Source organism: Lolium rigidum, chromosome 3 (genome assembly GCF_022539505.1).
Source record: "Lolium rigidum isolate FL_2022 chromosome 3, APGP_CSIRO_Lrig_0.1, whole genome shotgun sequence".
Classification (NCBI taxonomy): domain Eukaryota; kingdom Viridiplantae; phylum Streptophyta; class Magnoliopsida; order Poales; family Poaceae; genus Lolium; species Lolium rigidum.
In genome coordinates, this window is record NC_061510.1 from 84,218,709 (window position 1) to 84,225,245 (window position 6,537).

The following is a 6,537-nucleotide window of genomic DNA, read 5'->3' on the forward strand; positions in this document are numbered from 1 at the left end:
GTCCGCCTCGGTGGTATCAATCCGCCGCCGGCCATCTCTCGAACCGCTGCGCTTCACCCTCCGAGCGAAGTAGCGGCTCGCAGGAGAGACTTTCGGCTTCCGTCGGAGACCCGACCTCCGGGAAGTTCAATTCGTGGCGCGACCGGCCAAACCTCCAAGCCGCAACGTCGTATGCGCGGGCAGCAGCCTCCTTCGTGTAGAAGGTGCCGAGCCACACACGCACACCACCGGCGGAGATTTCGGACGCGAAATGGCCCGCAGCCCGCCGGCGAACGCCGATGAAGCCCGTGTTGCTACGGCGACGAGGAGCCATCTCGACGGCAGCCGAGCTCGGAGGAGGATTCGTGGTGTTTTTTGGATGAGAGAGTTGATGAGGAGAGAAATGTTGCTGGTGATGTTAGTGCTGAGAAGACATGGGTATATATAGGACGACGAGGGCTGAAACGGCGGGAATAATTGGCGGGAGAGAATGGGCGCGAGAAGAATGGCGGGAGGGAAGGGGCGGGAAAAAATGGCGGGAACCTGTGCCGACGGCCTGGCCGTCGGCCTACATAGGAAATGGCGCGAAAAGAATGGCGCGAATAAGGGCGGGAAGAAGGAAAAAATGGCGGGGGAACTGTGCCGACGGCCTGGCCGTCGGCCCACATCACGCCGTTTGCCACCTCGCCGACGCCGTTGTCGGTGGTCGTCTCGTGGCCCCACCATATAACCATGTGCCGACAGCTAGGCTACGTGCCGTCGGCACATACTCGGGTTTGTGCCGACGGCTACGGTGTGCCGACCGGCGGCCGTCGGCTCTGGTGGTTCTGTGCCGACGGCCAGGCTGTGCCGACGGCCACTTTGCTGGGCTGACGGCGAGCGAGGCTGTGCCGACGGCGGCCGTCGGCACAGATTCTGGCCGTCGGCACGTCGGCGGGTTCCCGTAGTGAGACCGGAAAAAGAAAAGCATTCCAGCCGTTGGGCTACTTGGATCCAAACAAACATACATAATAAAGCGGCCAATTTGGTGTCCGTGGCATCCAAACGAATTTCGTCGACCCGGTGGAAGCCTACAAGAATTTCCTTCGCAAAGCTTCTTTTTCTTCGTATCCTTCTCGATCTACAAGCTCTAGCCACCTTTCCGTTTGCTACCCTCGGTATAGGTGGTGAGCTGTTGGATTTGCGATTTCTATTATTGGTGTCTGTAAAGGTATTTGCTCCAAAGGAAAAGCAAGGTATCAGACAGCAGTGTCACTAGACCAGGGATACACTAGTATACTGATTCTCTCCAGCTACTGTATAACACTCTGACATGAAAAGAGTAACAAGAACGGATGCGACAACAGTGGTCTATATTAAGTGGCCTAATCGAACCGGTACGTGCAAAGGAGCCCAGGAGGCGGCGGAAAGAAGCCCAAAACCCATCTAGGGTTCCGTCCTCCTCGCCGGCGATACCGCTGGTCCGCTCCATCTCCGGTGGCCTTGGGGCCTTGGAGGTGTGGCGGACCACGGTCCTTCGCCGGCGGGGAGTTTCCGTTCTTAATTTAGTTTGCTTTTCAGTCTCTTTTTTGGGATGGTGAGGCGGCGGCTACATCCTGAAGTCAGAGTAAAGTTCTCCCCACCCTATCCTCGCTCCGGTGGTGCATCTAGCGCTGACGGAGGACGCGTGGAGTTGTGTGCCCGTCGGACCTCCTGAGATCCGGTCGGTTTTCGTGTTTAGTGGTGTGGTTTCATGATAGTCTCTTCCGATTTACGATTGTCATCATTGGCGATGGTTGCTACTCTGGTGCGCTGATCCTTTGGGACCTTAGCACGACGACTTCCCGTCTGTCTACTACAACAAGCTCTACTACGACAAGCTTTGCCTGACTCCGGCGATGGAGGGGCGAGGACAGCGGCGCGCCTTCGGCTCGTGCTAGTGTTTGTAGTCGTCACTAGGCGGTACGAGTACCAATTTGTAATTTTCTTTACTTTTAGGGTTATTTATACTACTATTGATGATTATTAATAGATCGGTGGATTTCTCGCAAAAAAAAAAAACAGTGGTCTATATCTTTCAATTTGAGTTCCGTGCATCATGGAAAGCACCTTGCCAAGGTTAACTGAACCCGTGGATGTTAGTTGAACAGTGATGTACCACCTGGCTGCTGGTCTTGGACACTAACCATAATACTGATTGTGTAAAGTTTATCATTACATTACCCAGAAAAAAAGGTTTATCATTAGATGGTTTATATATATTGAGCTGTTAGCGGATAGGAATAATAAGATCGACCAGAGACAAGTGTCACGATTAAACTAAAAAAATCCCACCTGCCGATTCCAAGCAGCTGTCTGCTGATATCTGCATTTTCTGCAGGCTGCTACTATAGTACTGTATTTTGCTTCCTCGGAACTCATGCATCCATATACTACGCATGCCTTCTGTACGTGGCGGTGGAGGGTAGAGAGGTGAGGTAGAATCAGGCGGTGTGCATTCTCGGTTGGCAGTTTGCTCGCATGATTTGCGTGAGCAAATATGGTTCCAAATTTTGGTTGTTGTGGAGGCGGCGGGTTATCTGCTCCAACTCTGCTGTCCTTCCTCTCTCAACAGAAACAGAGTTCACACTCTACTACCGATGAGAGGTAGTTTCACTTTAAAAAAAATAGATTGTCCATTCCACCTTTTGCTGCTTTATCGCGTTGGAGAATATATGCCATAACTGCACAAACAATAATTGGATTGGACATGAAAAAGGATGACATAAGTATGCAGTGAAAAAATCAAACAAAAAGAGTCTAAGGTTTCACACAATCAAATTTAGAGCATGTATGTAAATGAGTGGATAGCTATCTTCTTATGTTATACTTGTTGCGAGGTGTACAACATTTCTCTCCTGGTGAGGCAATACAATATATTCTCAACTTATGCGAATGCATGCAGCTATTAGGACTAACAATTTTTTCATTTCTGAAACAAAATCAATTGTAAAAACCGTTTAGAAAATTGGGATCCATGTGAGTAATAAGGTTGTCTCTTAGACTAGCGATAATGAGAGTACCATAAGTAGTACCATATGGAGTATCATGCATGTAATGCTGATAAAAATCTGATATGACACAACAATTAATAAGGAGAGGCGTCCGAGTGGTGTATTATAACACGTAAAACTATAAAATTTAATGGCAAATAGATCATATACATAAATTTGCATTAAAAAAATCTACAAAATATTAAACACGATGGAACTATGATACTAGCTCATGATAGATTATACTATGCTTTGTATATGAAACCCCAAAAAGTTAACGTTATTTAAAGTCCAATTATGGTCACATCGCCTTCCGGATTATGGCTTCTATACTTGCGTGTGAGGCTAGAAAGGTGAAGTAGAATCAGTGGGAGCGGCGTGCATTCTCGGTTGGCAGTTTGTTCGCATGATTTGCGTGAAAACAATGTGGTTCTAAATTCAGTTGTTGTAGAGGCGATGGGTTATCTGTTCCAACTCTGTTGTCGTTCCTCTAGGAACAAAAGCAGCGTACACACTCTACCGCCGATGAGACGTAGTTTCATTTTGTTTTTTAATAGATTGTCCATTTCGCCTTTTGCTGCTTTATCACGTTGGAGAATAAGCAATAATTGGATTAGACATGAAAATGGATGACAGAAGTAGTGTCTCAGTTCAGTTGAGAAAACAAACAAAAAGAGTCTAAGATTTTACACAGAAATTCACCACTCAGAGCATGTATGTGAGTGGTAGATAGCTATCTTCTTCTGGAGAATGGACTCTTGTAGCTCGGGCTACATGTAAGCCTCTTTTTGAACCTAAGAAATTTTCATTTTAAACATGTTTAAAAAAATTGAAAAAATATTTTGACGTAGAGAATGTTGAAATCTATTGGTGTGTAAATTTTCAGATTGAAATATGTTATATTTTGGGCCCGGCGAAAATAACAAATCTTGATTTCAGCATTGGTGAACAGTAATAAACAGTACACTAAAATCTAGATTTCGTCATTTTGTGAGACTTTGTTATTTTTACTGAGGGCTATATGATGTAATTCAATTTGAAAATTTTCAATTCTCTACATATACATAATCTTTTGAATATTTTTGAAACTTCAAAATAAGAAAGATTGAAGTTTGAAAAAGGAAAAACAAAACCGGGCTACATGCCTACATGTACCCCGGGCTACATTTGATGTTTTCGTCTTCTTCTTCCCTTAACACTCATTGAGGTGCTAGGTAAGGTGACAGGCGCGACGACCACCCATCTCCACCTGCCTAGGCCTTAATTCCCTCTCTTTCCACTTGCCGCTCCGGTGGCAGGCGGGAGTGGGATCTCGTTCCTTCACTATGGCCTAGTAGGTAGGGTTAGGGTTTGTATGCTGTAGTGTGTCATTTGAGTGGTGGGAGCAGCGCCGGGCCGAACAAATCTGGCTTAACTCTAATCACACACCCATGGTGGCCTTCAGGGCGGCGTCTCGGAGTTGATGACAATATGTTATTGTCGATCTTTTAGATTGGCGGCTTGGTCTTCTCACCGATCTTTAGATCTTGTGAGATCAGTTCTTCGGCATGTTGCTGGCGTTCGTTGTTGCCCACGGCGGCGCCGGAGGCCAGCGTGAGGTGGATGCTCTGGAGCGCGGATGTTGGTAAAGAGGTGGTGGGTATGTCGTTGTTCCCCGACTTCGTCGATGGGATATAGTGGATCTTGGTCCAAGGTAGCACAGGAACGTCCCCCGGTCGACGTGCCACAACGACATGTACTTTGCTTCTTGCAGCGGGCCTTTTTATCGATTCACAAAGCCTCATTGACGATGGTGCTTATTTAGATCTGGCAATGGTGGGGTTCAACGTCTCTTCTAGCGTGCGTCTAAGTGGTGTTGAAGTTTGGCGGCGGCTGTTAGCTTCACTGACTGCAAGAGACAATAAGGATGGCTATGTACTTTTTTATCCTTTTGGATTCTACCTGCAAAGTTTTCAGGACAACTGTTTTCTTATGGTCTGTCTTTTAATTTTCACGTTTGTGCGCTCATGTAACTTGATTTTCAATTATTTAAATACACGCGGTTGCTCTCAAAGAAAAAAAATAGCTATATTCTCATGTTATAATTGTTGCGAGGTGCGCAATATTCCTCTCGCCGCTGCGTGGCAACATATTCTTGACTTTTGCATGCGCATGCATGCAACTATTAGGTGTAATAATTTTGCCATTTCCCATATGAAATATTTCTAAACCCATGGTAAAAACCAATCGATTTAGAAAATTTTGAGCCATGCTAGTAGTAAGGTTGTCTTGTATATTAAATGTCATATATCATAGTACATTTTTGTGGGGTAAAGCTATTATATTTAATGATGTGGTCCCATGTTAGTTTAGTGCAACCATATACTCCCTTTATACGGGTTTTCTAATTCGGAAAGCAAATTTGGCAATACCAAGATGTTGGCGGCAAAACTAGAGCTAACCTCGGGAAAGTTACAGATTCATATGAATTGCACCTAAAAACTCTCGACCTAAATAGGCAAACGATCCCCCTTTCCTTCCTTCCTTCCTTTTGCATCTCAGTGTAGAAACGAAGGCAATCCGAGAGATAGTTAGCTCACCAATCCATAGATAGGAAAAATGGCACGCATTGGGTAGTTATGTTTTCCACGAATTGCCATCTTCCACCTATAGCTAAACACCATGGCCGTCCTCTGCATGCTCCACCTATATAGCTTGTTGATCCCTCCTCTCCTTCTAGCTACACCACCATGGCCAGATTCGATCTAAACTTCCTACTAGAGGAAGAAGTAGAGGGGGGAGGACGAGCTGGAGGAGGTATTGGAGGATGAGGAGGATGAGAAAATGGAGGTGGAGGACGAGACAATGAAGGTGGAGGAATCAATCGGCCTCATCTCGACCTTGCGTGACAAGGTCTAGGCAGTTTCCCATTGAGCCTCGGCTCTGGAGGATGCTGGTCCGGCACATAGTGGTAGTGGGAGCGGGAGCATGAGGCACTCGTGGACTGGATTCGCCGGCACATCGTGGAGACGATGGGTAGAGAGGATTATTGCTGGGAAGTTAAGTCACGCACGGAAATTAAGAGAAGTAAATACTCTGGACTTGTATTTTTGAAATACCTAGAAAAACTCTCTGGACTAGAAATCCCAAACAGTGGGAGTACATACTAGTATGTGGCACCCAAAAATGGTGTACGCTATTCAAAGTCCAATTAGCATCATATCGGCTTCGAGAGTCACCAAAAACTCAGGGGCAACTTGGGTAGATCAAATCTTAGATAGGTTTAATTAGATCATTTTTCTGAAAAGAAAAAAAATAACTAGAAACATATATGCAATATATGTAACCACTAAAAAACGTAGTTTCAAATTCGACATAGACCGAAAGAACCAAAAAAAGGGAAGAAAGATAAAATCAGGATGTGAATAGTGTGAACTACTACTCACCTAAATCTAACACTATTTACAGTTTCTCCATATATAGGTTAAATTTTGAATTGATATTTTTGGAGCTGTAACCAGTAGGTATGTTGTATAAAAATTTCTTTTTTTCTTCATGAGCTGATCCT